Source organism: Ovis aries, chromosome 22, assembly GCF_016772045.2.
Source record: "Ovis aries strain OAR_USU_Benz2616 breed Rambouillet chromosome 22, ARS-UI_Ramb_v3.0, whole genome shotgun sequence".
Classification (NCBI taxonomy): domain Eukaryota; kingdom Metazoa; phylum Chordata; class Mammalia; order Artiodactyla; family Bovidae; genus Ovis; species Ovis aries.
In genome coordinates, this window is record NC_056075.1 from 48,510,113 (window position 1) to 48,536,533 (window position 26,421).

Consider the following 26,421-nt stretch of genomic DNA (forward strand, 5'->3'; position numbering starts at 1 on the left):
GGTATGTTGGCTGCCCATTAGGCCTGCTGCCCACGGGACTCCTGTGTTGTGAACACAGCCGTAGCAGTGCCCTTGGGCCCGGGCTCCGCTTGTCCCTGCTCCAGGGCAGCGTGTGCAGGGCTGTGTGGAGATCCAGGCAGAACGTGGGGGGCCCCAGAGCCGCCCTCCCGCTGCCCTCTGCACACACTCGCTCTGCTGGGCGCACTTCTCCCTGCACTGCCGGTGGCTGCGTCCTCAGGGTATGCTCAGCGCCCTGCCCTGTGGCCCGACGCCCGCGCTGTGGGCCTCGCAGCCTGGCCCAGTGTCCTCGCCCCTGAGCGCTGCTGTCCTCCATGGCCGGGCCCTCCTCTTGCGGACTCCCCCTCCCCCCGCCCTCCACACAGGCCCCTCAGATGGCAGGTCTCGGCGTTAACCAGTCACGGTGGTCCCAGGTTACCAGTAAGCTAGAGGACGAGTGCCAGCGACTGTTTCTGCAGGTCTTGACTGGAGGGAAGCCTGTGTGTTGTTTTAAAGGAGCATTTTAAAGAAGTGTTCAGTGGCAAAGTAAAGTGTGAAGCATGGCGTGGTCTTTACTCCAGTGAGGGAATTGCTCCGTATTGTGGCGTTCGCATCCTCTCGAGCTTCGTTTCGCCCAGTGTGGTTGTCTACCTACTTCTCTGCAGACTGGAAGACACCAGGCCCCAGTGTGAAAACACCAGAGTTACGTGACGGTGATTATAATCAACGAGGAGAAAAATCATTACATACAGAATTCATATAGGTCATTTTAAATTAGAACCTTCATGCCCAGCTCTGTTTGATTCTGTTTTCCCAGATGTTTTTTATTTAGGATACGGCTTGATTAAAGACAAAATTCACCAATTAAAAGAAAAAAATTGCTGTGCTGAGTGCTAATTCCACATTTGAGCTCCACTAGTCACAGAGAGAAAAAGGATATCTCAATTCAGTCTAGTTTCTGAGCCAAAGGGCCCCCAGGACGGACCAAATTTCCATCAGTGGCTTAACCTAAGAACCCATCAGGTGTTCTCTGGAGACCTCGACCCTGCGCGGCCAGTGGCAAGCTGAGTTCAGAGCCAGCCAGGATCCCTTCCTACTCCAGATGTGGAACCGGCAGTGCATGCCTCGGAGGACGGGAATCGAGGTTTTGAGGGGATACTTTGTGAGAGTAGTGAGCTGGGGGACTTGTACAAAGGGTGGATTTATAAAACAAGGCCTGGGGACAGGAGACAGGAGACTCTGAATACACGCCTCCCAGCCCAGGCCTTCCGCCCTCCGGTCGCTGGGCTCTGTCAGGTATCTGTGAGCCAGATACCCAGGTTCTTGGGCTCCGAGATTCGGGCCCCAGGGCCCAGGAGAGGTGCCGGGGGCGTCCCAGCGGGGCGGAGAGCCAGGTGGCTCTGCCAGCCAGCGAGCCCCTGCCTGCAAGCAGCCCCGGGGGAAGCCCGCCTCCCCAGGAGGAGGGGCCTGCGGGTGGGGGGAGCGAGGGCACACCACACTCAGGGCCTGTCCCCCAGCGGCCGCGCTCGTCAGCCGGCCCTGCTGAGGTGGGAGGCGGGTGCCTGGGGCCTATGTCTGCAGGGCCTGAGAAGCCACTGGATGCAGGAGGTCGGCTTCCTCTCCCAGTGCCCTGAGCCGCAGGCCTGGCTGCGGTGCTCCCCTGCCTCCAGGCAGGATGAGACTCCCCTGGACAAGCCTGGCACTGGGGCAGCACCTGCGGGCCTCCTCCTGGCTGCCCTGTCCCAGCATTCAAGTCCTTCCGAGCAGACGCCCGAGCTTCGGGACTTACTGCAGAACTGCCAGCTGCATCCTCAGGTGTTCCCCAACCACGTTTGCTGGGCCGGAGGATGCCCCCCCTGCCCCAGGCCGCAGTCTCAGTCTGCTAGGGCTACTGTAAAGGAAATGTAACAGACATATATCTCTCACAGCCCTGGACACCCAGGATTCTGGGATGATGGAGCCAGAGTCCGTGTCTGGGGAGGGCCTGGCCCCTGGGTGGCTTTCTTCTCACTGTGTCCTCACAGGGCTGGGGCGGGGGTAGGGGGTGCTCTCTGGGGTCTCGCTCTTCCCGTTCATGGGGGCTCCATCCTCACGACCTCATCGCCTCCTGAACGCCCCACCCCCAGTTAACCTAATTAACCTCTACCTTGACCTTGGGAGTTAAGATTCAACATAGGAATTTTGAGGGGATGTAAATGTTCAGACCAGAGCCCTGGGGACCTGCCTTCCTCTGAGGGGCCCTGCAGATTGAGTGGTGTCCACAGTGATGCCAGGCTGTGCTGGTCTTTGTCCCCGGTGGCCTGGCAGCTGTGCCAGGTCTGCACGGTGGTGCCCTCTGGGCGCCTTTCTCATGTCAAGGACCCGCTCTCAAGGACTCCAGGGTGTTAGCAAGCAGTGCTCAGCCTCCCGCCACAGGGGCTGCTCTTTGAAGTCAACTTTAAAATCTGAATTATAGAGTTAAACGTTATGGACCTACAGAATTAGCATTGTAAGTCTCTGTCCTTTTGTATGTGAAAATCAAACATTTCCAGTCTTCTCAGGATCACCAGCATATCCTCGTGATGTAGAAATACTGTGGACTTAATAGTAAGTGACTCAGTCTTAACGCATATCCTGAAACAGTTGGATCTTATAAGTAAAGTAGCTGTTTTCACAGGTGAAGGCTGGATCCCTCCACAATCACCGAGTTGCTGCTGGGACAGACCCCATGGGAGGCGTGGGCCACAGGGAAACCTGCCCACCAAACCAGCTTCCAGCCGCGGAGAACTGTCCCTGACTCGGGTCTAGACCTGGAGCGGCTGTGGGTTGGCGTGTCCCACACAGGACTTGAGGCAGCTTATGAGGTTGCACAGTACAGTAGGAAATGCTTGCAGTCAACCAGGAAGACCAGGGAGACACAGCTGATAATGGGGAAGGCTCGGAAACGGGACGGACAGTGGGTGACTGGTCACGGTCTTCAGGAAAGGCCTGTGCCTGCATCACAGTGCGGCGCATGGGGGTGCGAGCAGAGAGGTCCAGTGTGAAGAGTGTGAGGGAGAACCAGGGCCCAGGGCTCTGAGCAGGGGACCAGCTCCGGAAGGGGCACTCACGTCACGGCGGATAGACAGGGAAACAGTGGAAACAGTGACGGACAAGATCACTGCGGAGGGCCGCTGCAGCCATGGGATTAAAAGACGCTTGCTCCTTGGAAGAAAAGCTGTGACCAACCTAGACAGTGAATTAAAAAGCAGAGACATTACTTTGCTGACACAGGTCTGTCTAGTCAAGCCTGTGGTTGTATTAGGACATCATCAGCTTCTCCTTTTTGTTCCTTGATGACATCTCTCTGCTCTACTGTTAAACCGATACAAGTGAGCGTTATGACACCACCCCAGCCTGTCGCCATGAGCGTGATGTCAGCAGCGGCAGGATTCACCTGGCCGGTTGGAGGCCCAGGAGAACAGGCTTGTGTGTCTCGGTGAGCCCCCCAGAGAGGCAGGGACCCTGGTAATGGTGCAGAAGTCCTGTCAGAAGGGGAGGGTCACCAGCAGGTGGGTGTTGGGACAGGAGGGCAGGCTCAGAAGTGTTGCCTGGCAGCAGCAGATGGGATGAGGCCTCTCCCTGCCAGCTTCGCTTCCTAGGGCAGGTGACACCTGAGGCTGAGGGGGCCGGGGGTATTTGGAACCTGGTAGGTGGACAGGCCACTTGCTTCTAGAAATGTCTTAATGGAAGCCAGCCCTCCTTCCAACTCACTGAGGGTGAAATTTCCCACCGAGAACTAGTGGGTATCACCTACGACGTGTTTTGGAACCCCTTCCTCCTGAGGCTGTTCACAGAGCAGAAGGATGTGGGCAGCAGGGCCCACCTGCCTGGCACCAGACCCTCCAAGCCTCTGGCCTCAGCCCTGGGGTGAGCGGAGAGGTGCTGGAGGCAGATGCTTGTTAGAGGAGGTGGGCACCCCCACCCCACCCCGCCACCAGTGCAGTCGGAGAGCCCAGCCTGCGGTGCAGTTGAGGCCGTCCCCACACAGGGAGAGGTGGCTCCAGCCGCTGGGAGCTACCTCGGTCACCTTCATCTGTCTTCAGACTTGGCTACCAGCACTTGCTTGGCAAAAAGTGAGATGTTTCTTTCACAAGTTGTAATTTTTAAACTTGCACGAGCTCTAATTTCCTCAAGTGCCAAGTCTTGCGCTTCTGGAGGGTCTCGACCTAGATGCAGATCGGAGTTGGGGGGTGTCGGGTGGAAATCTTCCCCTCTCGGTATCAGCATCCAGGGCCTAAATCCCTCTTGACAGTGGTACTGAGAGCTTGGCTGACACTCTGGGGCTCATTCTGATGTGACTTGTCTGGGTGAAGCGACTGGCGTTAGCAAACATGAGATGAGCGTGTAAAACACTTTGTAATCTTTTGAAAAGGAGGGAAATGTAAATGTAAGTCATTTTTAACAGTAAAGGCAGGAAGGGAGCTGGTCCTCAATGTAGCTGCAGGTTGTCATCTCATGAGCAAGAGGGAGTTTCACTGTGGATGGATCTGGGTTTTCTGTTGATGCTTATACTCACTAAATCTTGCAAAAACACATTGTAAACACGGCAGGGTGTGCAGTTTCTGGGGAAAAGGTGCAGTAGCAATGGAGAGATTGATTTCACATCAAAAGAGGGTGGGTGAAGGTAACATTTCTGTTTAAATAAGGTAGTAACAGTGGACATTTCCAGAGAAGGGAGCCAGGCAGCAGAAACAGCTGTCCTGCCCTGACTCAGAGCTCAGATCACAGAGGGCTTGGTTCTCTGAGACCAGCCGTGGACTCACCACAGCACAGATGCACAGGGGGCTCTGAAGAGAAGCCAAGGAGAGAGAAGGCCATTCGTCCAGGTGTCCCTGCTGCAGTTTCCTTCAGACTTCAGCAGCATCACCCCCTCACATAGAAGATGGTGCCTCACATACTTAACAGGAACCCTCCAGGCCACGGTTAGGTCAGCGAGCTGCTTCGGCCCTGGCGGAGGGCAGTGAGGACCGCAGTCACTGCGTGCCCTCGTGTGTCGGTGTCTCCCAGGCTGTGAGCATGTGGAGCAGTCCTGCCCGCACAGCGGTCCTCCTGGCTTGCTGGCCTGGAGTCTTGGCGCTCCTTTCCAGGCTGAGCAAAGGTGATACACACCGTGGGGGCTTAGCAGCGTCCCCTGCTGGGGAGGGAGCTTCCTGCAGTGCTCAGACCCAGTCTGAACTTTAACCCCAGTGTTCTTCAGAAGCCGCACACTCGACGCTCCCTGACTAGTCCCAGAGATGATCTGCAGGAAGACAGTGGGAGTCTGACACTGCATTTCCCCGGTGGCTCAAAGCCAGCGCAGCTCCTGCGAGTCAGGATGCGGGTTTGCGCCTCAGGTCAGGGGTTCATCACTGCTCCCCGAGTTCCAGATGACAGGGAGGGTCCCGTGAAGCACAGACTCTGCCTCATCTGCGGGTGCAGATCTGATCCTGGGGACTCGGTGTGTTTGCCTGCCTGTGGCCCTGGGGCTTCAGTTCTGATGTGCGTCAGTGTTTCCTTCCAGCCTGACGCATCCCCCTGAACACTCAGGAACTCTGTGTGTGTGGCCAGTTATTTATTGGCAAGTAATGTTTTATAAAACATATCAGAGATACGCCAGCTTTAAGTCTTTTAACAAATACTTCACGAGGCCCCACTGCATTCTAGGAATATGGAGATCCAGCAGACAGAACACATCAGACCCTGGCGCTGCAGGTGCTGCCCGTCCTGGCTGGGGGTGGAGGTGGGGCAGGCGGGAGCAGGGGGGAGGCGGACCTGCGCTCGGTTCAGCACGGCGGCCGAGTGCAGGGGGCCTCTCCAGCAGGACGGGGGTGTGGGCTGAGACCAGGGACAGGGCGTCCTTGAGGTGAGGTGATGAGCATTGAGGTCCTGGGGGAGGCGACTGTGCCGGGAGGGCCAGCTGGACTGTCTGGGAGGCCTGAGGCTGCTGGCACCTGTGGGAGCCCTGTGCCCACAGCAGGCGGCGGGGCCTGAGCATGTCTCACCCTCTGAACCAGGAGCCTCTATCTCGGGTGCGAGTCTCCGGCAGCTCCTCCCTAGCTGGCCACCCCATCCTGTTTTCTTTGGCTCAGAAAACTCTTGTAAATGTCTATTTGATGTGGTGTTGAAATTGGTAGGTTCCCTCCCTGCTCCCCTAAAGATCATCGCATCCCACCAATCTTTCAGAGCCTAAAGTTGTAGCCTTCTGCCCGGCACTGCACACTGGTTTTGTATTTGCTTTTTGCTTCTGTGTTTTAAAAAGACCTATTTGTGAGTGTCCCCTCCCCTGGTGGCTCAGGTAGTAAAGCATCTACCTACAATGCAGGAGACTCAGGTTCAATCCCTGGGTCGGGAAGGGAAAGGCTTCCCTGGAGAGGGAAATGGCAACCCACTCTAGTATTCTTGCCTGGAAAACCCCATGGACAGAGAAGCCTGGTGGGCTGCAGTCTATGGGGTCTCCAAGAGTCAGACATGACTGAGCGACTTCACTTTCCTCCCATCAGCAAATCCCGACTAAGGAGCGAGAGCGGGGGATGGGCTCCGGCTGTCAGTGTAGCAGGTGGGCGGCTCCGCGGTCGATTGTCCCGGAGATCGGGCAGAGAGGGCTGCACCGTCAGACCGGCACGGCTGTTGCTGACCAGCAGCGGGCAGCTTTCCCTGCCTCGCCATCTAAAAAAACAGACAGACGTGCTGCTCTATTTGTTTCAGAAAATACGCATTGAGTGCAACACCCAAATGCTGAATGGCAAGTGGCACGCCTGGTACGCACTGTGCTGGCCTGCCAGGGTCTCTTAGAAGAGTATTTGATTCTAATTCAGTAGGATTTTTAACTGCTGCGTTTGAAAATCTTGCTTGGAAAGCCCATGATATTCCCATTAACATCAATGAGGTTTTCCCATACCCAGATATCTGTATCATGCTTTGAGTCTTGAAGCCTAGTCTGCCTTTAAAAGCAGGATCTCCTTCTACCCACTGGGGTTCTGCAAGGATTTGACATGTCCTGGAAAAAATTATCTTTCAAGAAAGTAAGTTTGGTTGATTGAAATGAAATTAATTCCACATTTCTGCGTCATAATTTATTAGCCTGATTGGCCTGCTGAATTGCGCCCTCTGTTTACGATCATCCTCAGGCCTACGTGCACCTTCGCTCAGCGACTCGCACACTTCCCTTCCCTGGCCCTCTCTTCTGGTGCTGAAGGTGCAGCCTTCGAGAGCCCCAGAATTTCCCACGTGTGGCCAAAATTCCCTCTGTAGACGTTAATGGTATCCTAATACCCTTGCTTTGGATTGCGTGCTTGCAGCAACCATCCTTAGCTTTCAATATGTTATGTTCTTGTTTCAGCAAAGACCTGGTGAAACCGTTTCAGGGCCTGTTTATTTTTCGCATGCTTCTGCTTGCAGCTAGAACAGATCTGGCCCTGTATCGGCGGTGTTGTGGATTTGGGTTCTTGGCTGAACTCTCGGAAGAGCATGAACGATCACACTTGTTCATGAGAAAAGCACTGAAGTCACAATCCTGCATGGCATTCCAAGGCTACTGGCGTCATTCATTTAATGACTAATGAAATTTTGAAGAGCAGTTCAGCCCTAAGATACCCCGTTAGCAGCTGCCACAAAAGCTTTCTTGAGACAAAATGTGGACTTGAGACGGTGTGGGCTTGAGACGGTGTGGACTTGAGACAGTGTGGACCGGCAGGAAAAGCTGGCATTGATAGCCGACATGTAAAACAGCAGTGAAATAAAAGGCCCGAGCTTGAACTGAAGTCCCCGTGAAGCTCGGTTTTTAAACTGCTTAACAGGAAACACAGAGCTATGGACCTAACCCTTGGAGGGGCCGCGGGGGTGACCCCTGTCCTTGCTCCTCCTCGCCGACCCCTCTGCAGTGACACCAGCTGCTGGTAGACGACAGGACTCACTCTGTGGTGGCCCATAGTTTTTTGTTGTTTTTTTTTCCTTCTAGAAGAGTGGGTATCATTTTGTGTGACATTTTAATTTTTTTTTTTACTATGGATTCCAGCAGTCCGTTTCTCTTTCCAGGTCTAAGTTTATAATTTCCCCCTTTCTCTTCTTCCACTTTATCCAGTCCTGTTTCACCCCTGCCAGCTGTCTCATTTCTAAGCACTTGCACATTACTCCTTCCTTTTAGTTGGCCAGGGCACATGCTGCTGTCGGCCTTTTGTCGGTTGGAATACTCCGCAGGCTTTCCGGCGCTGTGGTGCGGTGGTCCTGGCAGCACAGCCTGCATCCTAGACGGACGAGCCTCTTCCTGAGAGGCTGGCATTGGACTGAACGCCCAGGGAAGAAGGCAGCAGAGTTCCTGCCCGCAGATGGCAGTTTTCCCCTCCAGGCTGGGACTTTAAAAAGAGAAACAAGCCTCCAGAGCCCTTCCTGGGGTGGGGCTGTGGGAGCACCTCTCTGCTCCAAGCTCAACTTCCGCTCCAGCTGCAGGGGGTGCCCTGCCTGCGGTCAGCCCCAGGCGTGGTTCCTTGCTCCCCACCACCCTTCCCCGCTTGGTTTCCATCATGGGTGCGAAATGCTTATGCTGGCCCTTCATGAACAGGGAAGACCGTTCCTGTCTCCAGCAGGATCTGCTTCTCTTTCTGGGACATGCTTTTGTGTCACTCTTGCTCTTAAGTTCTTTTTCCTTTCTTTGAATTGAAAATTTGTAAAGCAGCACATGTTTATTTACAATTTTTCCAACGTGGAGATACAAAAATCCTCTTTCCAGGAACAATCAGTCTTGATTGCAAATCTGTTTCTATTTTTGTTAATAAAACCTTATGTAACTTTACCAGAAAGGTGTATATAGTACATTATTTTGTGATGAGGATTTTTAATAATCATCAGTTTTTCATAGCTACACATTGTTCTGTATTAGTAATTACTATACTTTATTAACTTCCCATTTTTTTTGGAAATCTAGTTGATATCCAGTGTCCTTTGTTCTTGCAATCTTATCATGAACATTCATGCATGTCTGTATTTCTGTATCTCATGCAAGTATCTCTGTGGATACACTCCTAGAAAAAGAACTGCTAGGGCAAAGGGCATGCACACACTTGAAATTTTGTTGGATACAACCCAGATGCCCTACCAGAAGGCTGTACCAGTTTATGATCCCTGATAGGGATAAAGGATATCAGTTTCTCTGTAGCGCCATATGACATTGTAAAATGACTTGTTTCTTTTAAAGATGACATTTCTTTAACTGTTGAAGTCATGCTTTTTCTGTTTATTAGCCTGCTGTAATTTTCTTCTCATTTAGTTTTCTTAGGCATGTTCTTCACTTATCCCTATTATTTGTCTTTATTTTTTTACTTTAGTAACTTTCTCTAATGATGCTAAAGCTGAAGCTCCAGTACTTTGGCCACCTCATGCAAAGAGTTGACTCATTGGAAAAGACTCTGATGCTGGGAGAGATTGGGGGCAGAAGGAGAAGGGGACGACTGAGGATGAGATGGCTGGATGGCATCATGGACTCGATGGACATGAGTCTGAGTGAACTCCGGGAGATGGTGATGGACAGGGAGGCCTGTTGTGCTGCAGTTCATGGGGTCGCAAAGAGTCGGACATGACTGAGCGACTGAACTGAACTTTCTCTAAAGTGTGGCTGTTAGTACTTTGTCTGATAACTTAAAAATATTTTATCCTAGTTTCTAAAGGGGCCCTTGGCGTTTTAAATTTTTGTGTTGTCTGGTCTGACAAATATTCTATTGGAGCTTTCGAGTTTTGGGTCTTGCTTTGAAATATCATTGCTGCCTTAAGATTGCAAATGCTATTATCTTTTGTTAATGATGCTCTTACACTTTTAATATTGTTAATTTGCCCGTAAGTTGCTTTTGTGTGATCTGAGATGTGGTCTGATACGCAGCTGTCTTACGTAGGTGTTGGTTTACACACCACCTTTCCCACTGTGCGTGGCCCTCCACCCTTTCACCTGAGATGTCTGCTTCGTTTTGTTCCTCCTGTGTGGGTCTCTATAGGGGCTGTATATGGGGCTGTATAGGGGCTGTATATGGGTCTCTATAGGAGCTGTATATGGGTCTCTATAGGGGCTGTATATGGGTCTCTATAGGGGCTGTATATGGGTCTGTATAGGGGCTGTATATGGGGCTCTATAGGAGCTGTATATGGGTCTCTATAGGGGCTGTATATGGGGCTCTATAGGGGCTGTATATGGGTCTGTATAGGGGCTGTATATGGGGCTCTATAGGGGCTGTATATGGGTCTGTATAGGGGCTGTATATGGGGCTCTATAGGGGCTGTATATGGGTCTGTATAGGGGCTGTATATGGGGCTGTATAGGGTCTGTATATGGGTCTCTATAGGGGCTGTATATGGGTCTCTATAGGAGCTGTATATGGGTCTGTATAGGGGCTGTATATGGGTCTGTATAGGGGCTGTATATGGGGCTGTATAGGGGCTGTATATGGGTCTCTATAGGAGCTGTATATGGGTCTCTATAGGAGCTGTATATGGGTCTGTATAGGGGCTGTATATGGGTCTGTATAGAGGCTGTATATGGGTCTGTATAGAGGCTGTATATGGGTCTGTATAGAGGCTGTATATGGGTCTGTATAGAGGCTGTATATGGGGCTGTATAGGGTCTGTATATGGGTCTGTATAGGAGCTGTATATGGGTCTGTATAGGGGCTGTATATGGGTCTGTATAGAGGCTGTTTATGGGTCTGTATAGGGTCTGTATATGGGGCTGTATAGGGTCTATATATGGGTCTGTATAGGAGCCTTTGATGGGTCTGTATAGGGGCTGTATATGGGTCTGTATAGGGGCTGTATAGGAGCTGTATATGGGGCTGTATAGAGGCTATTTATGGGTCTGTATAGGGGCTGTATATGGGTCTGTATATGGGTCTGTATAGGGGCTGTATAGGGGCTATATATGGGGCTGTATAGGGTGTGTATATGGGGCTGTATAGGGGCTGTATATGGGGCTGTATAGGGGCTGTATATGGGGCTGTATAGAGGCTGTTTATGGGGCTGTATAGAGGCTGTTTATGGGTCTGTATAGGGGCTCTGTTCTGCTCTGATGCTGTGTTTGTTCATGTGGACCAGTTCTGTGTGCACCTCTTTGATAAGTAGTGGAATATGTCTGTTTTTCAGTGTAATTAAAAAATGTATACATGGGGTGGAGACACAGGAAGAAGAGTAGTATGCAAATAGTCTGACAGAATAAGGACGGTATATTGAAGTGTTTGTGGAGACTCATCTGCTTTCTTAGTGGGTTTTCTTTCCTCACTGATTTATGTAGGATTTCTTTACGTATTCTGGATATGAGCCCTTTAGCTGTGTATGTCGATGCATCTTCTGTTTTGTGGCTTACCTTTGCATTCTATTAGTAGTGTCTTGGTGAATAGAAGTGCTTAATTTTGAAGTGATCAAATTTTATCAGTCTTTTAATTTATAGTTAGTTTTTTGGTCATGTTTAAGAAGTCTTTCCTCTCTCACAAGATAATAGAGATATTCTCCTGATTATCTTTGAGAACAGAGGTTGGCAAGCTTTTTCTGTAAAAGGGCTGGTGAATAAATATTTTAATCTCTGAGATCACTTGTGGTCCCTGTTACATTCTCCGCTTGTGGGTGAACTTATTCCACGGGCCGTAACTTGCTTGCTCCTATTCTGGAAGCTGTTGTCTTCTGCTTACATTTAGAGCTGCAGTATTCTTGGAGCTGGTTTTGTTTGATAGTGTTTTGTACTGTAAAGTGTAGACAATATCTGATGCGTTAATTGGGAAGTCCATTCCGTCTCCACATCTGTTCGGTGATGCCACCCTCCATGTCAGGAACTAAGTGGGTCTGTTTCTGAGTTCTCCATTCTGCTTACTGGTCTGTGTGTTCTTCCACAGCATCACACTGTCTTGATCTTTGTAGCTTTTAGGAGAACACAAAGTGCCCTAGTTGTTCTTTCTACAATTATCTTGGCTATTTTTGGCCAAGACATTTTCATTATCATGTACATTTAGAATTGGTTTGTCCTGTTCCAAAGTAATTTTTTTAAAGAAAGAAAGAAGCTGCAGATTGGTTTGAGGCAAATGGATGTCTTTTCAGCTTTTAGCCATCTATAATCTTATTTCTCCGTTTATTGAAGTTGTCTCAGGTTTTCTCGGAAATGGTTTAGTTATCCTGTACGTGTGCATGCTGACTTCTTCAGCCGTGCTCCACTCCCTTAGCCCATGGACTGTAGCCCACGGGGTTCCTCTGTCCATGGGATTTTTCAGGCAAGAATCCTGGAGTGGCTTGCCATCCCCTCCTCAAGGGGATCTTCCTGACTCAGGAAGCAAACCCATGTCTCTTACATCTCCTGCATTGGCAAGCGGGTTCTTAGCCACGAGCACCACCTGGGAAGTCCCATATCTAATGTAAATGGCATGTATACTTCAGTACAGTAAGTACTTCCTTAAAAGAATGTTGTTATGCACTACTGAAAGGGTCTTGACTTATCATTTTGTTTATAGGAAAAATTTTAAATTATGGAACACTAGGTTTCCAGCTTTATTTTGGTTAATTTTTTAAAATAACTTTATTTTATTTGACTGTTATACTGGCTAGGTTCTCCTGTACATGTTAAATAGAAGTGATGAGAGCGGACAGCCGTGTCTTGTTCCCAATTTTAGGGAGAAAGAAGCCAGTCTCTTTTTGTCCTGATCGTTCTGGGTGCATGTTTATCAGTTTAATCATTTTACTCGAGATGCTACTTCTGGTTTCGTTTATTTTTTCTATTGTTCTCCTGTTTTCTATTTCATTGATTTCTTCTCTGATACCAATCTGTAGACACATAATTTTAGAGTGTTTTCATTCTGTAGAAAGCATGTATAAAATTCTGTTAGGTTCTTCTCTTGATGTTTTTCTTTTAGAATGTCATTACACTGCAAATTAGTCACTTCCAATTAAAGATTAAGTGAAAGCTCTTCAGTTGTACATTTAAAAGAATTTTGAAACATGGAAATTTCCTTTGTACTTGCCTTGGGATCCAACAAAAGCTGCTGGAACAGCAATCTGTGCCCAGAAAATATGTCTACTGCAAATATGTGTGGGAATGGAGATCTTGAGAAGTTTACAAAGCAGCTTGACTTTTCTTATGATTCAAAGAATGTTAACTTGTCATCAAAGCAACTTTACTGCAGTGTAAGCATATGTGTTTTGCATTGTAATTTTAGGTTTAATTTATTAAGAAACATCAAGTCTGCATAAAAAGCTGATTTCCAAAGATATTTAGTTGTGGTAAAAGTGGTTAAGGCAGTTCTGATGGAAAAAAATTTTGATATGAACTCTGAAATATAAAAATTACTGTAGGACATTTTCTGCTTCTAGGCTATCAGTATGTTCTGTGGTAGAGAAATTCAGGATATCCAATTTTTATTTCAGACAGATTTTCACAAAACTGAAATAGCTAAGTGCACGTGAACGAATGAAGTAGACTGTTACACTTTTTCATTATATGCAGTAGAGTCACATATCTCCTGCACTGTCCTTGCTGGTGGTTAATAACAATGAATGACCTTGTTTAAACAGGTTTACATGCCTTACGTTTTAATAAGCTTTGTTGGTTTGTCCAACTTAAGACTTTTTCTGCTGTACACATTTTTGTCACTGTTTCTTATAATACATCATAGCAAATTCCACTTCAGGTAGTACTGAATTAGTGTTTCCTCAACTTTTTGGAAAATATTCTCAGCATGGCTATAGTTTGTAAACCCTTGATTTAGCTTTCACTGTAAGGAACTACAAATGGAGGAGAAAATTTAAACCCAGACCAACTGGATGAAAGGCAATAATAAAGAGCAGAAATTGATGAAATTGAAAAAAGGGGCTAAAAGAGAAAATGAAAAGCTTGTTTTTTGACGATACCAATAAAAATGATAAAACTCTAACCAGAGTGAGAGAGAGCAATACAAATTACCCATGTTGGTATTGAAAAGGGAAATCAGTACAGATCCTACAGACATCAAAAAATAATAAGGAAGTGTCATGAGCAATTTTGTAGCAGTGACTGTGGTAACTAGATTAAATGGACAAATTCTTAAAAGACACAAGCTCCCAGAGCGCTCTCAGGAATGAGGGCCTCAACCGCTGCGGTGGTTCAGTGACCCTGTGTGAGCACTCGCTGAGCCGTGCACTTTAAAGGTGGACTCTACTGCACACTGTGAGTTTCCTTGGTGGCCCGAACAGTAAAGAACCTGCCTGGAATACGGGAGACCAGATTCGATCTCTGAGTCAGGGAGATTGCCCTGGAGAGAGGAGTGGCCACCCACTCCACTGTTCTTGCCTGGAGAACTCCATGGATGGAGGAGCCTGGCAAGCTACAAGGCCATGGGGTCACAGAGAGTCCAACACAGCTGAGCAGCTAACATACCATATGTAAAATTCACCTCAGTGTACCATGCTTCAAAATATCTTAAGTGCAGCCAATATTGCATTTTGGTTTACAGGCAGATTTACCTTTTTGTTGCTTTTCATCCCTTCTATATCACCAGCATTCTCTGTGGTCATTTTTCTTCTGCCTGAGTAGTATCATTCAGGCAGCAGTGTGCGGATACTGGGCTTCCCTTGTGGCTCAGCTGGTGAAGGATCCACCTGCAGTGCAGGAGACTGGGGTTTGATCCCTGGGTTGGGAAGATCCCCTGGAGGAGGGAAAGGCTGCCCACTCTAGGATTCTGGCCTGGAGGAACCCATGGGCTGTGTAGTCCATGGGGCTGCAGAGAGTCAGACACGACTGAGTGACTTTCACTTTCACTTCATGCTGATCATGGCTATGGTGGCTCAGGAGAGCCTATTCTTTAATTTACAAGAATTCTGTGGACTGGTTGTGAAGCATAGTTGTTATTAAAAATTAAATTATATGACCTTACAGTTAAGTCCATTACATTTAGAAAGGTAACATACTCAAAGACTTATTTCCCTCATGCCACTAACTTTGGGTTGCTTTATTCTCTTTTTTCTAGTCCCTTGAGATATAAAGTTAGGTTGTTTCAGATTTTTCTTGTTTCTTGAAGTGTGAACTTTATCACTCTGAACTTCCCTTTTAGAATTGCTTTTGCTGCATCCCATAAGTTTTAGTATGTTAAATTTTCATTTTCATATCTGAAAATACTTTTTATTTCTTCTTTGACCTGTTGGTTATTCAGTAGCTTCTTTAATCTCTATTCATTTGTGGATTTTCCAGTTTTCTTCATGTAATCAATGTCTAGTTTTATACCATTGTGGTCAGAATAGATGTTTGATAAGATTTCAGTCCTGTTAAAATAAAGTTTATTTTTCAGCCTAACATATGCTCTAACTTGGAAAATGTTCCACATCTACATGAGAAGAATGTTTTCTGTAGCTTTGGGAGGGAATGTCCCGTAAATGTCTGTTGAGTCCATCTGATTTAACACTGTGTAAAGCTGATGTTTCTTCAAAAAAAAAAAAAATCACATGTCAGTGAATATTTTTAGAACATCAGGAAAGTTTTATGTTTATAATTTTGTATAATATTTTTTTCTGAGCTGGGTCTTTCTTGCTGTGCGGCCTTTTCTTCAGTTGAATGGAATGAGGCCTACTCTCTAGTTGCAGTAAACAGGCTTCTCTCATCGTGGGGCACAGGCTCCGGGGAGGTGGCTTCAGCCGTTGTGGTGTGTGGGCTCGGTAGTTGCCAGTCCTGGGCTCTAGAGCACAGGCTCAGTAGTGGTGGTGCTTGAGCTTACTTGCCCTGTGGTGTGTGAGATCGTCCCGGACCCGGGATTGAACCCACGTCACCTGCATGGGTAGGGGGAATTCTCTACCACTGAGCCACTGGGAAGCGCTGATGTTTCCTCATGGTTTTCTGTCTGGACGATCTAGTCATTGATGTTAGTGGGGTGTTGAAGTCCCATTACTATTGTGCTACTGTCTTATTCCTCCCTGTAGGTCTGTTAATGTTTGCTTTATAAATTCAGATGCTGTGTGTTGGGTGCATAAATATTTACAAATTTTCTATCTCCTTGAATGGGCCACTGTATCATTGTGAAGTGAAGTCGCTCAGTCGTGCCCGACTCTTTGCAACCCCGTGGACGGTACCCAACCAGGCTCCTCCGTCCATGGGATTCTCCAGGCAAGAATACTGGAGTGGGTTGCCATTTCCTTCTCCAAGGGATCTTCCCGACCCAGGGATCAAACCCAGGTCTCCCACATTGCAGGCAGACGCTTTAACCTGTGTACCACCTAGTACCTTTCTTTGTCTCTTATTAAATAAAAGTCGTTTCGTCTGATATGATTACAGCTACTCCAGCTTTATTTTGGTCTTCATTGAGTGAAATTTCTTTTTCCATCCCTTCACCTTCACAAGGACACTTTTAGATGTGTCCTTACACCTAAGATGACCCTCTTATTGGCAGCGTGTAGATGAGCCTTATTTTTTAATCCATTTGGCCACTCTGTCTTTCGATTGGAGTGGTTAGTATATTTACATATAAAGTCATTATTGATGGACATGTGCTTTTTGCCATTTTGTTCATTTTTTCTAGCTGTTCTTGTAGTTCTCTGTTCTCTCTTCCTTGTGACTTGATGACTTTCCTTTTGGTAGTCTGAATCCTTAATGTTTTCTGTGTTTTCTATGGATTTTGCTTTTTAGTTACCATGAGGAGTGTATATAACGTATGTCTGTAACAGTCTCTTTTAAATTGACAGCGATTTAAGTCTGATCCCATTGGAAAGCTCAACATTTTTGTTACTCTCTGTCTCCTCCATTTTTTGTGTTTTTGACGTCACATTTTACATCTTCTTATGTGTCCCTTAACTGATTATTTTAATCATGAGTGTTTCTACTGCTTTTCTGTTTTAATCCTCATGTTATCTTTGCTGCTGTGCTCAGTCTTGTCTGATGCTTTGGAACCCATGGACTGCAGCCCACAAGGTTTCTCTGTCCATGGAATTTTCGAGGCAGGAATGCTAGAGTGGGTTGCCCCTTCCTACTCCAGGGGATACTCCTGACCCAGGAATTGAACCCACAATTCTTGTGTCTCCTGCATGGCCTGGTGGATTCTTTACCACTGTGCCACCTGGGAAGCCCCATATTAACTTGACAAATGATTAATTCACTACCATTATTTAATCTTTCTCAGTGGAATGTGTTTCTTCATATGTGTTCTTATTACCAGTTATCACCCTTTCTTTTCAGCTTAAAGAAGTCCTTTTAGCCTTTCTTGTAAAGCCAGTTGAGTGTTAATCTGAACTGTTTTAGCACTTTCTAATCTGAGAAACTCTTAATCTCCTCTTCAATTGTGAATGATAATCTTTCTGGGTAGAGAATTCCTGGTTGGATTTTTTTATTTTCAGCACTTTGCATTTATCTTACTTCCTTCTGGCCTGGGTTTCCCTGGTGGCTCAGATAATAAAGTGTCTGCCTGCAGTGCAGGATACCCGGGTTCAGTCCCTGGGTCAGGAAGATCCCCTGCAGAAGGGAATGGCAACCCACTCCAGTACTCTTGCCTGGAAAATTCCATGGACTGAAGAGCCTGGTAGACTACAGTCCATGGGATTGCAAAGAGTCAGGCATGACTGAGCAACTTCACTTTCTTTCTTCTTTCTTTCTGGCCTGCAAAGTTTCTGCTTAAAAATCTGCTCATAGTCTTATAAGAAGATTTATAAATCTCTTGTACTTAACTAGTTGTTTTTTCTCTTGCTGCTCTTAATATTTTCTCCTTGTCTTTAACTTTTGATGTTGTGGTTGTAAAGTGTTTTGGTATGGGCAGATTCTTTACTGCTGAGCCACCAAGGTCTGTTTGTGTTCCTCTTGTTTTGAATTCTCTGGACTTTCTGGATCTTAACCTGTGTTTCTTCCCCTAGGTTAGGGAAATTTTCAGTCATTATTTCTTCAGATGAGATTTGTCCCCCTTTCTCTCTCTCCTCCTTCCAGGAGCCCTATAATGTGTCAGGCCGCTTGATGTTGTCTCATACTCCTTTAAGCTGTCTTCACAGTTTCTCCATTCTTTCTGCTGTTTGGCTTGCATGTGTTTCACTGTATTGTCTCCATGTTAACTGATTCTTCGGCTTCATGTAGTCTGTTGTTGAATCCCTCTAGTGTATTTTTTTTTTTTGATTGTTTTTTTTTAGTCTTTACCCTGGATGTAGTTGCTTCCCTGGTAGCTCAGTTGGTAAAGAATCCACCTGCAATGTAGGAGACCCCAGTTTGATTTTCAGGTCAGGAAGACCCACCAGAGAAGGAATGGGCTATCCACTCCAGTGGTCTTGGGCTTCCCTGGTGGCTCAGCTGGTAAAGAATCCGCCTGCAATGTGGGAGATCTGGGTTCAATCCCTGGGTTGGGAAGATCCCCTGGAGAAGGGAACGACAACTCACTCCAGTATCCCGGCCTGGAGAATTCCTTGGACTGTCTAGTCCATGGGGTCACAGAGTCAGACACGACTGAGCAGCTTTCACTTCACTTCACTGGGTGCAGTATGGATTTGGAGATGTTGGGCAGCCCATCATAGTTCTCCAAGCAAGAGACGAGAGGAGCTAGGTCTGGATGTGGACAGATTGGAGAGTTAGTTGTGAATTAAGAACACAAAGACTTGTGATTATGTAGGGTAATGGGAGGAGAAGGCAGCAGGGTGCCCTGCATTCCTGTGGTATGGAACTGGTAGCAGCAGAGTGGGCACTCATCAGAACAGGAAATGGAGCAGGAGGCTGGGGTGTGGAGGGAAGGGTGACTTCAGCGTTGGCGTGCTCTTTCCAACGGCTTTGGAAGCCAGGCAGGCACACAGATGATGCTGGAGGAGAAGCACAGGCTGGAGACAGGCCCTGAGAGCAGCCCTCCTGTGAGTGGCGATGGGGGCCTAGGACGAGAGCGTGGGGGAGGAGAAGCTGGCGATGGGGGCCTAGGACGAGAGCGTGGGGGAGGAGAGAGGGGTCCCTGGGGAGCAGCCAGTGCCGCCGGGGGCTGGCGGGGGAGTGGGACAGGAGCACAGAGCCCATATTCCAGTGTCCGCTGGCACTGCCCACCTTATGACACCCGTCATGTACCCCGTCCTCAGACCGGAGCATGGTGTCAGCGCCTTCTTGCATGCCAGGAGTAAAAGGGCGGACTGCAGTCCATGCGGGCTTCCCATACAGTGCAGTGCCAAAGAGCCTGCCCGCCAGGGCAGGAGACGGGACACAGGTTCAATCCCTGGGTTCACACGACCCCCTGGAGAAGGAAACGGCAACCCACTCCAGTATTCTGGCCTGGGAAATCCTGTGGACAGTGGAACTGCAGTCCATGGGGTCACAGAAGAGTCGGATGTGACTGAGTGGCTGAGCACAGGCGCACACCGCAGCCCAGGCAGCCCTTGAGCGGTGACGGCCCGGTGAAGTGCTGTGTACAGCCTGGCGCGCACACGGGAGCCCATGCTGACTCAGCAGCGGTGCAGCCCACACCTGCGTGGACGGTTTCCAGTCCCCGCAGCCCCAGGCCCCCATACAGCCTCCGTATCCCTGGAGGCAGTCCAGCCCTCTGCAGTGAAGGGCCAGGGTGTCTTAGGAAGGAGAAGAGCAGACGCGGCTGACGTGATGGTCCGTTTGCGCATCAGACTGTTCCTCTCTGAAAGCGCCCTTCCCTGCACATGCCCCTCACTGATTAGTGTCAGAGTGGCTGGAATCGCCAGGAGGATGCCTTCGTGAGGGTTTGGGCCACGTCAGGCTGGGCATGGAGTCTGCAGCTGGAGTCAGGTTCTATTTAATAGGAAATAATAGTGTGATAATTGTCATCATTTTTAAGTTGATAAATTGATTCTTTCAGATAAAAAATACCATTAAGGCTGATTGTTCTGCAGAAAAGGCACTGTTGGGAAGTGGAGTTTTCAGTCTCACCGGGAATTTCTTGGTAAATATGCAAGCAGATGCATATATTAAATTAAGACTACAGAAGTGAAATGTCTCATGTACTTTTTACCCACAAAGAACGCATTCTATGTAGCACAGAGTAAATAACATACTGGGCACCAAGAGCAGTTTTTTCTTTTGGAAAAAAATTTTTAAATAGTTATTAATTGGAGACTTCAGAGTCCATTTCAGGTAGCCTCCCAGATATCAGTGGCCATTTGCCCAGTGGGTAAGTAGGCACTTCCCGCCGTCAGTGGGTGACCGGCAACCCTGTGGAGACAGACTGCAGACCCTGCAGCTATAGGCTCAGGCAGGCAGCGGCCCTGGTGCTGCCGGGGAGCCCAGGCCTTGGCCACGTGCCCTGAGAGGCAATGGGTGTGAGTCACGGGTGTGGTTAAAGCACTGCTTTAATGTGCGTTTGTATGTTTTCAGCTTTGCTTGCTTTATGGGTTTTGTCCTGTGGTTTATATTTATTTTCTATTCTTTTATGTTACTTTTAGCTATTTTTTGTAGTGTTGTTTTATTTCTGGACTGACCTTGGTTTCCCTGTGCTGATAACCATAGTCAGTTTTCCTGGTTTGCAAGGTTAGCTTGAGTCAGCAAATCCTTAACTTGTCTGTTAATCTCTATACTGTAGAGGACAGCCAGTCTCAGGCTTTCAGACAGGCGTCAGTTCCTTGTTTTCCTGAAGGGGAAGCCACACTAAGGCTTCCTGCTCCTGAGCAATGCCCCGATCTGATGGTGAGTAGAGAAAACCACGTGTAAGCTGAGGTCAAGCTCGTCTTCCCTCCTCCTCTGTTGTGAGTGGCCCTGCTCCTCTCCGTGTCCCCACCCGACAGGCCTTCCCAGGCTGGTCCTGCCTCGGGCTCCGTTGAGTGCCTTGTCCTTGCGTGCTGTGCACCTGCCAGGCTGGCGGGCCACAGCACTGGTCCCAAGCCACGCTTGTCTGCCAGGAGGCCGTGGGGACCCCACTCCCCAGGGCTGGTGACCTGAGCCAGCCAGGGGCGCAGGCCAAGCAGGGGAAGAGCAGGCCGCGTGACTGTAGCTGGGCCCGGTGGGCGTCAGGTCAGCTCTGGGGCTCTGGGTCCCGGGCGCCTTGTTTGCCACTGGCAGCAGGACCCTCCTGCTCACAGACACGGCCGGCAGCGGCAGCAAGGAGAGCAGGGGCGAGTTCAGAGTCTTCTGGAGTCTGCAGGGCATCGTTAGAATTGTAGCGACTGGCTGGGAGGCCATGAAGTCCCGCTGACAGGTTGTGAACAGCGAGCCCGGTCACGGTGGAGGCTGCCGTGTCGTCCTCCTTTGCTGTCAGGGATCATCCTCCCTGGGAAGCCGGAGTGGACCAGGAAAGGGAGACCAGAGAAAGGAGGTGTGCCTGCAGCCTCTGGGCAGGACACACTCTGAGTGGGGAGCAAGGGTTGGTCACGCTGCAGAGGCGTGGACGGCTCAGGACAGCTCAGGGCGAGGTCTGCGGCTGTTACTCCTCGTCCTGCTGGTGGAAGCCTGGCCAGGCTGCCCGGTGTGGGGGCCTCGTGGCTGTGGCGTGGTGGGGCTGCCAGCGCTGGGTGTGCTGCTGCGCTGGGCACGCGGGGCCTGGTGGACGGCAGGAGTAACTTCCAGGCACCTCAGGCCTGAGGGAGAGCCTCAGCCCAGTGAGCCTCTCTCCAGGAGAAGTTCGTCTTTCAGCTGAGGACTGGGAGACAAACCGAAGGGGATTCATCTTGAACCCTAAACTCTGCGTAAAATGTAATCAAGTCCTCAGTCTTGGGGTAATACCCACTCTGCACCATTTTAATGGCACTTATGGGGTACCGTATCCTACGGTCAGCCCTGTGTGTGTCTGTTATGTGTAGACCCAGTTGAAGACGTGATTCTAAGCCATAACTGACTATTTAAACTAACCTTAAAAAATACTGCATTCTTAGTATAAAGAAAATGTTATTCATAAGATTATAAGGTTTTACTCTAAGCTCTTACAAATAAGCAGTCCATATCAATATGTTTTGTAGACACTTAACTTGATTTTCACACTACGTTGTGTGTGTTTCCCAAACTTTATGAAGCTGTGTACCTTGGGAGTTCTAGAAACAGAAAGATCTGGGGAAAGCTAGATTGCACCGTTTGGCGGACGTACGGCAAAGCTCTCAGGCCTGAGTGTGCGGGCCCACTGGTGAGGCGGTGTATAGCATCTTCTCACGTGTTTCGTCAACAAGCATCTTCTTCCTAAGCATGTGTGAACGCCTGTATGACTCGGGAGACGGGTAGAACACAGTTAGAGAAATGCTGGTATGTTTCAGTGGAAATGTGTAGTTAAGAAAAAAATGTTTATAAAGTGTTGCTGTTAGGAGGACAGCCCAGTGAGCAGTGGAATGTCCTGAGCGCATGCAGAGTGCGCTTCTGACCTTGGGAGCTGGGGCGTGCTGCAGTGCGTCTTTATGTCAGTAGCATGTCAGCGAGCAGACTGCCCTCCTGGAGCAGAGGAGGTCATCTCCGTGGAGGTGCATCCTTCCATGGCCCGATGTCAGTGAGACAGCAGAAGCAACCAGGGTATGCCTGGTGCCTCCCTTTGCAGGTCGCAGTCCGAGCTGTGTTTACCAGACAGCACTTGATTCCCACATTCACAGAAAGAACTCCTGTATACTCCCTGGGAGTAAAAAAAAAAAAATCAGAAAATTAAAAGTTATTTTCCCAAAGTGACTGTAAATGACTAGGTCGTTTCACCTCTGTTAGGGCGTTCTGACCCCTAGTTCCCACCTGACTCTGCTTTCAAGAGGAAGGCCACAGAGCTGTGGGCAGGAGCTGGGAGTAGCTCGGTCACAGGCGAGCCCAACATCTCGTGGACCCTGTACACTTTCCTCATTCTCACCCTATCGATTGGGGACAGTGATCGCATGCTATTATTGTGCCAGCAAGAGCGCTTTTTAACTGGCTCTATGACTTATGGACTTTCTGAGAATTTTCATTAAGTTGTGAATTGTACAAGCTGAGGAAAGCTGAGACAGACGAGTCAGGAGCCCCCAGCCTGTGGGCTTGGCCTCAGTGCAGATTCCCCTTCTCAGGCGTGGCTTTGGGATCCGGCAGCAGAGCGTGGCTGTGCTGTCAGGAGGCTGCCCCTCCAGGGCCACGGAATGCTGAGGAAACTGACAGAAGAGCAATCCTCCGTATTCAGCACCGAGGCCTCCGTGTGCCAAGGGAAGGAGGGTTCACATAGCTGTGTCCCTTGAACCCCTTCTCCCCACTCTTTCCTCCCCTCCTGGCTGCCTAAATGTTTCATGTTGGGACTCTTACAGGTATGTCCGGGGACCCATTTGTCCCAGACACAGCTCCCAAGGGTAGGGCCGAGACACCAGAATGATATTGACTTGGGTCCCAAGACCTGGAGATGGTCTGGGGTCACCTGCCCTTTCAGGGCAATGGCTCATGAGAGTGCTTTTTTACTGCCAGCCCCAGATTACAGGGAGTAGGATTCTCTTGGTGCTTTGCTTTTCTTGGTAGCTGCTGTGTATTCTGGGCTGTTACCCTGGGGGTGCAGGAGGGTTTCTTTCAAAGTGAGAGACATTTGCTTGGGGAACTTGGCTCAGGACGGACTTCACCGTGATGTGCAGACATTTCAGCTATCAGGGCCAGCTCCAGGCGTCCAGGAGACGGGCTCCCCCACTCAGGGCCTGCCTGGGTCAGGAAGACCTCTTTGTTCTGCTTGTTTTGACTGCCGAATTTTTCTTGGATGATTTTTAATTTTTTCAAACACCTCCAGGGGAAATTTCCAGCTCCTTAGCGCCCTGCTGCATACCCATCCCCAGAGATGGACCTTCCTGTGGGGAAGGGCACCCAGGGTCTCAGGAAGTGCAGACATGTTTAACTCCAAGGGACACTACTCACCTTGGAAATTTGTCAGAATAGGACTTCCAGAAAGATCAGAAATTTGTGTTCCTTTTTAAAATTTTGTTCCTAAACATTTGCACTACCAGAGACCCTGAAAAGGAGGATGAGGAGACTCGCAAACCCGTATCTGACAAAAGTCTTGTATTCAGTACATGTAAAGAACTCTCTAAACTCAGCAAAGAGAAAACAAACATTCCAGTTACAAAATGGGCAAGACGTCACCAAAGAGGATACTGTTTGAGTTCGGCAGTAAGCACGTGAAGAGAGGCTCATTAGGGAGATGAAGTTGTACATGTACATAAAGGAGTATTACACAGCCATGAAAAGGAGCACGTGACCCTCTAGGACGGATGTTAATGAACTTAGTGCCCGTTATACAGAGTGAAGTAAGTCAGAGAGAGAAATGTGTATTGTCATATATATATGGAAGCTAGGAAAATGGTACTAATGAAACTATTTGCAGGGCAGGAATCGAGACACAGGTGTAGAGGACAGGCTCCTGGACACAGAGAGGGAGGGAGAAGGTGGCAGAGCTGGGGATTGGCATGCCTGCACCACCACCCGCAGCAGCTGTGCTACCGGGGGCCCGGCCTGGCTCCGGCGGCGGCTCAGGGGTGGCACGGGGGTCAGCGGGAGGGAGGCTTCAGAGGCGGGGGCGGGGGTGTGCACACACACTCATCCTCCCGTTAAAGGAGCAGAGTCACTGAGAGAGCACTGCACACCCGCAGCCCCTCTGGGAAGCAGTGTGCCCGGTGCTGCAGAGTCGAGCCCAGGACTGGGGGCGGGGAGGGGGTGACTGTGCCCGGGGCAGGAAGGAGTGACGTGGGCGATGGGACAGAGCTGCGTCCTCCTTGGGGTTGTGGGTATGCGAGTACAAACGTCATAGAATTTCATGAAAAAGCTTAAAAACTCTTAAAACTTCCTAAAACGTAAATTTTAAATTAAAAATAAATAAAAGCTAGTGACATCGGAACAAGATGCGTGGTTTAGTTACCAGTGTTGCATCAATGTCAGCTTCCTGGTGTTGACAGCATACTGTGTCAGGAAAGCTGAGTGGGGGGGGTCCTCGGGAACTCTTCACCACCTTGGCCGTTTCTTACGAATTTCAAAATTATTTCAAGATAATCTCCCAGCGTTCCTAATACCTGCCAGTTTTTAAAAAAGAAAATGGGCTGGAGGGTTGGGAATGGTGCCTGCCTTGTGGTGGTGAATGTCAGAAGGAGAGTTTTCTAGTGTAAGATGTGGGGGTGGGGCAGAGCCATTCTTGGAACGAAAGTAGGTCTCAAAGCTAAAAGACGATTTAGAGGAGAAAGGGAACATTCAGGCTAGAAAAGCACATGCTGGAGTTGATACTGCTCATTTGATTCTTCTGATTAGCCTCATTACCTTGCGTTTTAATGACTTAAAAAATGAGTCCAGAACAGTCACAGAAAATGTCCAAGTGGGCTTCCGCACACATGATAAATTTTAACAAAGAGCAGACATGAAATCGGGAAGCCTTCTTCCTGACAGTGGTCACATTTGAAAGTTCAGACTGTCTTAATTCAGTCTGTTACTGACAGTAATATATTTTAACTCAAGAATGTGTTCATTCCATGCACGTGGGCTTGGCTTGGCTTGTGGAAGGGTCCGTGGTACACACTGACATTGGAGCTCCTGTCATGGCGGCTTAGACGTAGGACCGCAGTGAGTGATTCCTGCCAGTCAAGGAACTTCCACTGAACCCCACTCGAATGGTAATAATCTGCTCCTGTAATTGCTGTGGAAAGGGAAAATCCTCCAGAGATTTTACATCTAATCATTTATTTATAAATCTGTAGATGGCAGTCTGCAGAGTACGCATCGGGGGTCAACTTTGTGCTCAAAACAGTTGCCTGGTGTTTACATTCCGCAGTGTATTTTTTCAGCAGTACCTCCACCCCCGTGGTTACAATAGGACCCTGCTTGTGGTAGCTGCTCTGCGCCTTGTCCCCTGGCCCAGTCACTTCATTACAGACGCCTCTGCAGAGGCCGTCCCCTCTGTATTAGCTGAAATATGCATGCTTTTCCATCTCATTAATTCAGTCTACATACAATTAATTTTTGCCTATTAATAAACCCCTTGGCGTTAGTGACAGCTATCTAAACCACTTCACCTAGTGTGGAAGAGGAAAGCGAGCTGCCAATTTCTGCCCCTCCTCTGTTTTTAGTGTCGTTTCTGCGGGTTGGAGGGGGGTTGGTGCATAAATCAGCCATTCGCAAGAAAGTCTAAACTGCTGAAGACTCTGGATTTTGAATGGCTGATGGGGAAATGTGAAATGTTCATTGACTCCACTTGTATTGGGGATAGATAGAGGTGGAGGGGAGCTGTCCAGACTTATTGGGGTCTCAGGCTGCAGGGAAATTTGTTGGAGCCTGTATGTGAGAAGATCAGCTTTCTTTGTCCACAAATTTAAATCCTCACCTAATTTAGACACCTCTCAAAGGACATCTGTGTGTTTTCAAATTTCCTAATTTCTTTTTAAAAATCTAATTAAATCTGTTAATGCAAACAGGTGATTGTGATAACTGTTCCTGCTGACCATATTCAAAAGGCAAAGGAAAATACCAAAACTCAGAACAGAGCCTTGAAATCGAAAGCACCACCTCTTGAGGGCTTCCGTGGAAAGATAGGAATTCCGTGATCTTGGTTTTGCTCTGCTTTCTTACTCCTTGTCAGCGACAGGGCTCTTCCA

General features: G+C 48.7%; 1 protein-coding gene across 7 annotated transcripts in view; it reads left to right on the top strand.

The window, feature by feature from the left end:
• MGMT (O-6-methylguanine-DNA methyltransferase) overlaps nucleotides 1-26,421 on the top strand; it is a 273,109-nt gene that overhangs the window by 180,503 nt on the left and 66,185 nt on the right. The gene's annotated exons all lie outside the window — the stretch shown is intronic.